Here is a 12,523-nt window from a genome sequence, read left to right as displayed (position 1 = left end):
CTTCAAAATAATAACTTTGAACGCTTTGAACCGGACCATTTTTGGAATGGTTTAAGCAAATATGTTTTCACTTCTGCCCAGCAATATTCCTATTAACTCTCAAATTCCAAACATTCATGCCTTTTAGCACCCAAATTGGATCACCCTTCCCGGTATAGCTTATTGAGAACAAAATCCTATTCAGCCAAAGGCAACCATCATACACATCAGCAGGGGCAGCAAAAAATCTCATCAAGATAATCCCACAGACGAGCCCGTGTACACAATCCCGCAGCAGAGTTTTATAGAGTAACTCTCGTCCTGCTCAAGTAAATGTCGTGTAAAGCAATAAAATTCAATTTTATTTTAATAAGCATCCCATCGCCCGTCATCCTCGTCCTCCATAGCCGTCGTCGTTGCTGGTTGAACCAAGACGACGGCGTCGACCTTTTTTTCTTTGCTTTTTTTATAACCAATCAAAGTGACTCAAAAAGCAGGCACCCTGGGCGACCTTCTAGCTTTCATGTAGTATAGGTTAACGATATTGATCCGCATCCGCTACTCTGCGGCTTGTTTACCATTAGCTTGGGAGCCAAGAGCTGGAAAGTGACCTCCCGGAATAAGCGACTGAACGTTGGAGGTTGGTTTTCTTTTTTGTTATTGCATTGAACCACTTGGCGTTCAGTTCGGACGAACCGCACAAAAAAAAGCATTTCGCTTACACTACGGACGTGAATAACCGCAAATAGGATCGGGACGAAATCTTTCTCTTTCGAGGGTGCCTGCTTCGGATTGCGCGCCCCGTGCTAGTGCCATACTGCAGTCCTTTTGATTTGAAATTTATTCAGAAGATCTGCAGCTTCGAACTGTAAGAAGGGAAAGAAGCATTCCAAAGCAATGAAGCGGATGGAAATTACGAGAAAATTTTAAATTCTTTGAAAGTGTCGTTCAACCCTTTCCCTCGTTCGAGGTTGCTGGTATTTGTTTATTTATGTTATGGGGGAATATTTTTGTGTTTGACTCTTTGAAACCGAAATGCGAAGAGAAGCTTCGTCAATTAGTGATTCTGCTTCCCTCTATTTCATGCGAAGTTTGCCATTTCAATCAATTATACACAGTATTCATCGAATATTTGAATTCCATAATTTAATGAACTCTGGAATATTACCATGAGCTGCTATTCATTAGAATCGTACAGTTCCGGTTCAGGTGATGTGCCTATTTAATTCCTACGGTCATTACCATGGCATTAAAATAATTGTTTTCATTGTAAACCAACACGGTGTTCCAACATCTCTGCACCGCTAGTCAGTTATGATCATAATTACGCCGAAACTTATATATGTAGAGAAAATTCTCAAAAAAATGCACAGACATTATTGTCAACACTTCGAGTGCGAGCACATTCCTTTGTAAGAGTCGAACAAAAAAATCTTCAGTGTAGAAACCGGATAAAATATGTCCCATTCTTACTAAGTAGTTTTTATTAATCGACTTTTAATCTTGAACATCATGATATACGGACGCTCCTGCGAACGATTTATTTATTTTTAACTGATTTTTATACTGGAGGTTCATCCTTGCCGAGTTTTACGGGTGAACATTTTTTAAGCGATACTTATGCTGTAGCATTTCTTTCCGATTATTATGCTTGAAGTTTATTTCAGATGTCTATATTCTAATATATTTGAAACGGGTTATGCGATCCTTCATACAACGGTATGTTGAATGAATAATGCCAAGAGGAGCCGCAAGCAGAGTAAGACTCAAGCTAGGATGGTGGCTACATACAAGAAATTCCACAGGTAGATTTCAGTTTTCTATATGTATGATCTTTGGATTCACTATAGCAATTAATTACATTAACTTCAAAGATTTACTTAAAGTACTATCAGTTACCAACTTCCCAACTTTTCTTTATTTTTTTCTCAAAAATAAAAAAAAAATTGTTTCAATCCACCTAGTGGTGTGATTGTGCCTTTCTCATTTATCCAAACTATGATTCATTTGCCGGTTTTATTCAAAAAAAATTGTGGAACCGTATTACATTCTTATTATACTTAGCACGTATTACACGACTACCACGAAAGTAGACGCTGACTCACTTCAAACAAAAAAAGTATAATATTTATTTAGCTTAATCAGCATGAGTTCAATGTTATCTTCACGTGATTAAATTACTAAATATTGGTGGAATGGGTTTGGAAGTGGAGGGAGTAGGGAGTTAGTGGAGTTGGAGTGGAGCAAGCGTCAGAAATCCTTCAAATTATTCATTTTTGCCTTTCTCATATAAAGAAAGGCTATGCAATCACTGTAAAAATCGACTTTTTAACCGAGGCCCGGAGGGCCGAGTGCCATACACCATTCGATTCAGTTCGTCGAGATCGGCAAATGTCTGTGTGTGTATGTATGTGTGTGTGTATGTGTGTGTGTATGTGTGTGTGTGTCATTTAAACTCACACAATTTTCTCAGAGATGGCTGAACCGATTTTCGCAAACTTAGTTTCATCTGAAAGGTATAACGCTCCCATAAGCTGCTATTGAATTTTTAGTTGATCCGACTTCCGGTTCCGGAGTTACGGGTTGAAGAGTGCGGTCACACAGCAAATTCCCATATAAACTGGTACCACCATGATGTTCAAATGATGTAAAACATATTAAAATTGATGTAACATTACTCTAGTTTGCGGGTCTCGATCACTAATGATCAATCAAAGCAGCTTTGACCACATTGGCCACCTATGACGGTTCATGACGCCCCCGGGGAACCCGCCAAGTTCCTAAGCTAATATCACACCCATTCCCAAACGAATTCTCTACCGATTTTTACAAACTTGATTTCAAATGAAAGATATAGTAATACCATTGACTGCAGCTGAATTTCATTCGGTTCTGACTCTTGCTTCCGGAGTTACAGGGGTGTTAGTAAGTATACACTGGAATTTCCCATATAAATCGGTACAATCGTAATACCTCAGATTCTAAAAACTATTGAAATGGTCACCAAATTACTTCTAATCGCAGATCGAGCTCACTGATGGCCAATCAAACATTCTTTGAATATATTGTCCACTATCGACGATTCCGGAAGTCCGGAATTCCGGGCATATTCCACAATTAAAGTCACATCGGTTCTTCGGTGATGACAGAACCGATTTTCTCAAACCAAGTCTCAAATGGATGGCAAAATATGCAGTTGAGTATTGCGTCGCCGCCCCTCCCCCCACGTGTCTTGCCCTTACACCTCCCTCCTTCATCACTCCCCTCCCCTTGGACCACCCTCACGCCCGCATTTCCTTCATCCACCCCGTATACAGAAATAAGATAAAGGTTTTCTGACGCGTCCTCCACTCCCACTTCTACTAACCCCCCATTCCCTTCACTTTCAAACCCAGTCCACCAACATTTCAAAATATAATCACATGAAGATAACATTGGACTCATGCTGATTAAGCTAATTAAATATTATTCTTTTGCCTTTATCATATAGAAAGTTTATGCAATTGCTCCAAAAACCGACTTTCTAACCGAGGCCCGGAGGGCCGAGTCTCATATAACATTCGACTCAGTTCGCCGAGATCGCAAAATATCTGTGTGTATGTATGTGTGTATGTATGTATGTATGTATGTATGTATGTATGTATGTATGTATGTATGTATGTATGTATGTATGTATGTATGTATGTATGTATGTATGTATGTATGTGCGTGTATGTGCGGATTTGTTAACAAAATGTCCACATCGGTTTCTCGGAGATGGCTGAACCGATTTTTACAAACTAAGATTCAAATGAAAGGTATAATATTCCCATAGGTTGCTATTGAATTTCATTTTCAACCGACATCTTGTTCCGGATTACGAGTTGAAGATTATGGTTACAAAACAAAATTTGTTGATTTGTCCACATCGGTTTCTCGGAATTTTCTGAACCGATTTTAACAAAATTGATTTTAAATGAAAGGTCCATCAGCTGCTGTTGAATTTTGTGTGGATCCGAGTTCTGGTTCCTGAATTACAGGGTGATACGTACGATCACGCAGAAAATCCCGATTCTAACGAATTCTGCGATGAATGTAAAAAGGTGAATTTTTTTCCAAAATGTAAACACAACTATTGAATTTGTAGATCTAGGTCACCACAGTCATTTAAAGTCTCTTTGGCCACACTGGCCACCATCGACGGATCCGAAAGCATCCAAATTCAGAATAACGGTTATATTGGTTTCTCGAAAATGGCTAGAACGATTTGATCAACTTAGTCTCAAATGAAAGGTGTTGCGTCCCCGGAAACTGATATTAAATTAGATCTCCATCCGACTTCCAGCTCCGGAGTTACGGGTTGTGGAGTGTGATCACATAGAAAACTCCGATTCAAACCGATACCGCGATGAATGCAAAAAGGTGCTCTTATATATACTTACCAAGTGTAATAAGAATGAAAGACATTTCCATAATGTTATATTGTACGAATCAGCTATTAAATCATAGTTTGGAGAAATGAGAAAGGCACAATTGCACCTCTAGGTGGATTAAAACAGGTTTTTTCGATTTATTTTAGGCTTTTTCTCTTGGTGAAATATTAACAATAGAATAAAGCTATCATTAGTACTAATTTGACGTAGCTCACATAAGCAGTTTGGTAGATGTGCCGAGTTAAAGCTGGTAACACTCCATATCAGCTATCCTGTAGCTTGTGAGAAGAAATATTTTTTCCAAAATATTTTACCGTAAAATCGCGGTATCTTGAATCATGTATGAGACTTGTTTTAGAAAATGTTCGATAAGATTCTTTCTTTTAAAAAATCATGTGAACAAACATAGTTTTTATTTGAAACACACTCAATTTCTGTAGTTATGGTAAAAGTTTTCGGCATATTTTTGATTATTTCAAATAATCCCGGGTAGGGGAGCCCGGGGCTAGCGGTTGGGGTAAGTTGGCGGCATCCCTTTTTCTTTGTTTCTATTAGACATATAGCACTGCCTCTTCTTGTGTACCTCAAGTTATGCGAAACTTGTTATCCAATGTGTTTTTGTTGCAAAATGATTTGTTTGGTGGAAGTTGTGGGTGATATTGTGTTTTCGAGCATACCAAGTAATTTTTCTAAATTTTAAATACTTTGCGTTATTTAGGGTGATTTTCAATATATTTCCTAAATGATTATATTTTTCGATAGCGCGTGAAAAGAGGTTATTTTTTAAATAGTTTTTAAATAGTTTTTAATAAAATATGCGGTTGGGGTAAGTTGGCGGTACTGCACGCGGGGCAAGTTGGCGGTACTATTCACAGTGCAAAAAAAGTCATCAAAAAATGTTATTTCTGGAATTCACTCCAAATTAAGAAAATCTTTTTCTTGTGTATTTCGCCATTGTAGAAGACATTTATTCCGGCCAATTGCATGAAGAATTTCGAAAATTTGCTTTTGAATATGGAGTGCGCGTCAAAGTCAAAATGCCGGGGTGTTGATACTGAAATATAATAGCAAACGTCGGTTAATATACAGTTTTTTCGAAAAGACATTCAGCACGTTCCAAAAGGATCCTTGAAGTAATTGAATCTCCATTTGATTGCTTAGTTATTGGCGTATCATCACAAACCGGGGCCGGGTCTCTAAAAATGGAGACAATACACCAAACACTTTAAAAAAAAATTAAAGATGTTGCCAACAGTCTGCTCTTTCATGCCGCGTGTTCTATTTTGCAAGATCTATCTACGTCAAATCAGTATAAATTGAAAACTGAAAACAATCTACAATTTTTGCTTGAATGTAAATTTTGACTATTTTCTTCAAAAAGATCGATGGAAGCCATATAAATCTTTCTTGTTTTTTTCTTGACATCGTAAAATTTAATTGAGAAATATTAATATATCTCTTTTCGATTCAAAGATTCTGCTGACTAAAATTACCCGGAAACATAATAAATACCTTAAAAATAGAAAGAAACTGCACGAAACGTTAATGTTTTCCCGTTTCACAATACAGCAAAAAAAATTACAATGAAATTTTCCAAATTATTGACTCCCAGTCAAGGGGCACATCACTTGTGATGTAAACCTTTCCATTAAAATAGAAATCTATAATGTATTTTGAGGGATTCCATGAGAAGCCGGCCGACCGCAAAATATGACCAACGTCGATTCGAACGAAACTTTACATTTGTGTTCGGTTTATGAATCTCCATAATTTTCTCTGGCAAGGCAATTGCAATATTCTGATACAAGGGCAATTTTTCAAAAGGGCGTAGACGTTTCTACGTGCAATAATTTCAATTTTTTTGTTCGATTACACTATTTTATAGTGTTGCTAGAGTTACAGGTAATGAATACTTATGCACAAAAAACTATACACTAAAAAAATGTTGTGTCATTTTTCACAAAAACAAAAATTTATGATAAAAATTCAAATTGCAAAAAAAACATTTTTTCTATTTTTTTATATTTTGTCAACGAAAACTAAAAGAAAAAAGAAGCATTTTGAATGTTATTTTATGAAGGAGAAATTATCAGCAAAAATGTTTTTCTAACAATAACTTTATACATGTTTTTAAATTTCATTCTAATTGACATACAAAACTGTAATTTTATTACAGAATATAAGTATCATTTGAAATCAAAATGCATTTAACAAATGTCTTCCAAAATGCGATAGTTTTCGAGGTATTTGGAATTTTGCTCCAACAAAAACAATTAATTCATGTTATTATGTGCTTTTTAAAAGTTATTCGCGTTACCTCATCATAAATTGTCAAAAGTCTAATGTTTATCGTTTTAAAGACATAAAAGAAGCATTTTCAGTGTATTTGGATCATGAAGAAGCTTTTAAAAGAAAAGTTTTCCTAACAACAACTTTTGACAAATTTGCAGTCAAAAGTAGAATATTATTTTTGAATATGATTCTAAACGCCATTTTAAATTAAAATGCTTATAACAAAAATTTTATGAAATGCAGTAGTTGTCGAGAAATGTTAAATTTTTTTTTAAACAGCACAATTATTTTGTTTTAATAGGACCTTTCCAGAAGTTATTCGTGTTTCTCCATTAACAACAATTTGTTTTTCGTAAGGCCCATAACATTTCCTGTAACTTCCCCATTGACATCAAGGCGATATTGTAAACAGTTTGAAAGCTATACAAAAAACCGATTTAATCCACCTAGCAGTGAGATGAGACATTTCTTACACATATCACTATTGGATTAGTTAGCAGAACTCATGAGAAGTAGGCACCCAACTAGAGGTGGGATGAAAACACTTTCTAGTCTTGCACGAATAAAATCTCGAATAAACTGAATTAATTATAGAAAATCAACAAAACGAACGAAATAGAAAGTAAAGCAAAAAATGAAATAATAGGTTTTTAAATTCATAAAATGAGTAGAAAAATTAATGCAAATTAAAATTATAATATACACGAATCAAATTAGATGGTTATTAAATAAAAATTAAGATTATATTTAGCAATAGTTATAAGATAAATTGACTCATACTAACAAATTGAATGAAATAAAAGGAATGACTGAACATGAAATACATAACATTAAAGATATGAATAAAATGAATCAAATGAATCAAATGAATCAAATGAATCATATGAATCAAATGAATCAAATGAATCAAATGAATCAAATGAATCAAATGAATCAAATGAATCAAATGAATCAAATGAATCAAATGAATCAAATGAATCAAATGAATCAAATGAATCAAATGAATCAAATGAATCAAATGAATCAAATGAATCAAATGAATCAAATGAATCAAATGAATCAAATGAATCGTATGAATCAAATGAATCACATGAATCACATGAATCACATGAATCACATGAATCACATGAATCACATGAATCAAATGAATTAAATGAATCAAATTGATTTAATGAAATGGATCAAATGAATAAAAAGAATGGATGAACAAAATGAATAAAGTAAAAAATAAATGAAATGCATAAATAAAACAAACGAATCAAATAAACAAAATGAGCTGAAGTGATAAAATGAATAAAAAGAAAAAAATGAGCAGAATCAAATGCATTGATTAAAATGAAAAATTGAACAACAGTAAAAGGTTATAAATTAATATAAAGAAATAAATTGAATCAAATAAATTATTTGGATGAAATGATTAAAACTGAAAAAGTAGTCAGATTATTAAAATAAAGAAACTGAACAAAATGAATTGACTGGAAAAAATTAAAAAAATGCATACAATGAAAACAATGAATGATATGAGTAAAATGCACAAAAAGAATAACCTGATCAGAGTGAATCCAAAGAATGAAACGAATAAAATAAGTAAAATGAACGCAAATGAACAAAACGAATAAAAAGATGCGGAATGAAATATTTAATTAAAATGTAATGGTCATATATTTGAAGTCAAACACATTTTTGAATAAAGAAAATGAATAAACCGGATTGTACGAATTTGAAAACCATTGCATCAGAAAGTTTTGAAATGTTTTTGAAAATCCCATCTTCTGAGAAAAGGCTAATAAATATGCAATGGACTTTCTAGGGCTTCCATCTTTTTTTTGGTTTTATTCTTTTTGTTTTCATGCTTCTTTACTTGACGAATTCAAAGTTTACTTTTTGGTCACATATTCCCGAAAAAAGATTTATGTGCAGAACAGAATTTACTGGTCCAGTATTTTAACGCGCAATTGAATAGTAAAGTGAGACAAGGTCACATGTGCTTTCAAGCCCCTTGAACAGAGAACGACAGAGGGAGAATGCGATTCGTGAATGAGACAGGTAGATATTTCAAAGTTTTTATTTGCATGGAAGTAAATAGTGTGAAATGTCTAGGCTATGTCGATTGCATAAAAGCCGTGTTTGTATTGTTTCGTTCGGAATTCTCGTGCAGGAAATATGGATAAATAAGTCCTATACAGACCAATATTGTGAAAAAGAAATGGTTCAAACTACTCAGTATATCCAAATATGGACGACGATAAGTTAGAAGATACATTGTAGTTGCATCTCCCATCGAGAGTGGGTAGTTTGGGGACTTCTTTTCCTGGATCTAATTTTTGGATATTTTTGGTCTTTAATCCGTTATTTTTCATGAAAGTTCGTACCAATACAACGAATGTGCAGCTGATACAATTCATGGTTAATTCGCCTGCGCAACGTTCCGTCTTCCATCTGCACGCCACCATAGATGGTACGCAACACTTTTCGTTCGAAAACTCCAAGGGCGCGTTGGTCCTTCACGAGCATAGTCCAGGTCTCGTGGCCGTAGAGGACCACCGATCTAATCAGCGTCTTGTAGATAATCAACTTCGTGCGGCGACGAATTTTGTTCGACCGGAGCGTCCTCCGGAGTCCAAAGTAGGCACGATTTCCCGCCAAGATCCGTCTCTGAATTTCTCTGCTGTTATCATTGTCGTCGGTTACCAGTGAGCCCAAATACATGAATTCGTCGGCCATCTCGATTTCGTCACCGTCAATCCGAACGCGGGTGGGAGGTTCACATTGTCGTCTCTAGAACCTCTTCCTTTCATGTATTTTGTCTTCGATACGTTGATGGCAAGACCAATCCTGCTGGCTTCAGCTTTCAGTCTTTGAGCATATATTTTATTCAAAATTCAATAGAGATACGAATAGCTTAAATATCGCACGTGGAATGTCTCTTTTGAAAATTTCCATCGTCAAACTTTCATATTACCCAGTTAAGCCAAATATTTTTCTGATATAGCCATGAATTTCCTTAATTATAGTGTAGATACAGGCTTTGAATACAATTGAATTAAAGTTGAGTTGATGTAGCAGCAGACAAAAAATAGTTTTGTTTTCTCAAACCTTCGCAATTACAATTAATAAATATTTCAGATTGGCAGATTATCACACAACTTAGAAATGGATACAGAAATAGCTAGATAGATGCGATAGAAGAGAGACAGAGAGAGAGAGAGAGAGAGAGAGAGAGAGATGGGGGGGGGGGCGTGTGAGGAATGGCAAATGATGGTTTTTTTTTTTATATATTTCGTTTATTTGACACGGCTCATAGCGGTAGCTAAACGGAGCCGTGGATCTTTCATATGTTAACAATATGTGAAAATTGAAAATAAAAGCAAATATTATTGATTACCCGATGGATCTCGTGCGCGCAACTTTTTATTGCGAGCGGAGACCTTCTTTCGCGGCTCGCCTACTGCGTCATGGGGATCATTTAATTCTCTTCTATCGTTGTCTTGGTGCTCAGATGGTCTTTCCTGCTTATTACCCTTACGGGTAACTAGTGTAAATCCGTCGTCATTATTTTTATCTTCTTCGCCGATATTGCTTACAGTGGTATTTGGGGCGCTGGATGCTGCTTTTGCAGTTGTCAATATGGACTGAACAGCTGCCACAAATTTTGCAACCGTTTGTGGTTCAGGTATTGGTATTGAAAACTCTTTTTTGGGTTGGTTTTCCGTGGATTCGTTGGGAATCGGTAGTGATGAATTCTCCTCTGTATCTTCCGCGCAAGGTTGTCCGTGGTGTGCTGTCTGATTACAATACTTGCACGTAGGAGTTTGCCCCTCGTGGGTGCATAACGTAGTTTGATTAATAGTAGATTCGTGGGTTTTAAGTTTTATAGTCAAGTGGGAGGGGATAGGTTTTTCAATCCGCATCCTCACCACAAGAACACCGTTAGGTGTACCCGGGAAGAAATTTCTCCACGTATCAGGTGTAACGGATTCTACTTCTCCGTATCGCGACATGTATTCTGCAACTAGATTAGGAGGGGTACGTGGTGATAGGTCATGTAACTTTACATCTACATAGTCTTTTTCTATATACACGGGAATCTTAATTCCAACTTTATCACTTTCAGCCACGTGCTTCAAGTTGTTCAGCAAAACAAAACGTTCAGCTTTGGGTAACGTGTTGAATGATATGAGTACTACATTGCGAAGATGATGATACTGAAGGTACATAACCTCCTTGAGCCTAAGCTGCATCTTCACCTTCAGCAGGTATTCCACTTCACTAAAACTCAATCGTATTGAACAGAATTTCAAGTCAACGACCGCTGTGTTGGGTCGGAGCAGACTTTTTTCGTCAACTTTACTCATGACGGCACGAATAAATTGAATGTTTCCTTTGTTCTCGAGACAATGCACACTAGATCGAGAGGTTGCTAGCTGTTGTTCACTTGGTTCGATTGTACGTCTGGCTTGGGCAGAAGTAGAAAGTAGACTGGCAAATGATGGTTAATCCAGTGACATTATTTTTATAGGTATTTTATTATAGTTATATTATAGTTCATTTATTATAAAGGTAATTCACAAAATGTTCTCAACATCGAATTCCTTGAATCACGTAGATGTGTTTTCATACCCCGATATTCAAAATCGGTTTAGTTTTGCCCCTAAAACACCAGTAAAGCAATACTCTGTATGAAACAATCTCATTTTTAATTAGTGGAAATTGGTAAGCGAGGACTAAAAACACAAAATGTCTAATATCTCCGCCGCTCGTGCACGGATTTAGACAATCTATAGCTTGTTAGAAAGGTATTTTTGCAAGCTTTCTATTTATGTGCAATATTGTATTGTTCGAAAGTTATTTGCAAAAAACCTGCTGTGTTTTGACAAAATCGCCCATATTTCAGAAAGTAAACAACATATCGAAAATCAAAAATAATAGTGTCAAATGGCAACGTTAGGCCTTTCATTTGAAACTAATTTCATTGAGATCGGTTCAGCCGTTGCTGAGATAATTACATGACAATTTGAACATACATACATACACACATACACACACACACATACAGACATTGTCTCAATTTGTCGAGCTGAGTCGATTGGTATATGAGACTCGGCCCTCCGGGCCTTGGAAAAAGCTGCCAAAGTTTGAGCGAATCCTATACATTTCTTTTGTAAGAAATGTAAAACAATCAAAATATTATTCAACCATAGGATCTGATGATTAAAATATATAGTTGAATTATATTTTGGTTGTTTTCATGTATTCTCGACTACTAAATTCCAGAAAATTTTTGTTGTAAGCATTTTGATTTAAAATGGAAATCATACTCAAAAATAAAATTCTACTTTTGACTGCAAATAGTATGAATTATAAAAATTTGTCAAAAGTTGTTGTTAGGAAAACTTTTTTATTAAAAGCTTCCCTATGATTCAGATACACTGAAAAAGCTTCTTTTAAAACGTAAAACGATAAACATTGGACTTTCGACAATTTACGATGGGGTAACGCGAATAACTTTTAAAAAGGACATAATTACACGAATTAATTGTTTTTGTTGGAGCAAAATTCCAAATATCTCGAAAACTATCGCTTTTTGGAAGATATTTGTTAAATGCATTTTGATTTAAAATGATACTTAGAATTATATTCTGTAATAAAATTACAGTTTTGTATGTCAATTAGTATGAAATTTAAAAACATGCATAAAGTTATTGTTAGAAAAACTTTTTTGCTGATAATTTCTCCATCATAAAATCACATTCAAGATGTTTCTTTTCTCTTTAGGTTTGCAATTTGAATTTTTATCATAAATTTTTGTTTTTGTGAAAAATGACGCAACATTTTTTTTT

This window comes from Topomyia yanbarensis, chromosome 2, assembly GCF_030247195.1.
Source record: "Topomyia yanbarensis strain Yona2022 chromosome 2, ASM3024719v1, whole genome shotgun sequence".
NCBI classification, from domain to species: domain Eukaryota; kingdom Metazoa; phylum Arthropoda; class Insecta; order Diptera; family Culicidae; genus Topomyia; species Topomyia yanbarensis.
This window is presented reverse-complemented; position numbering follows the sequence as displayed.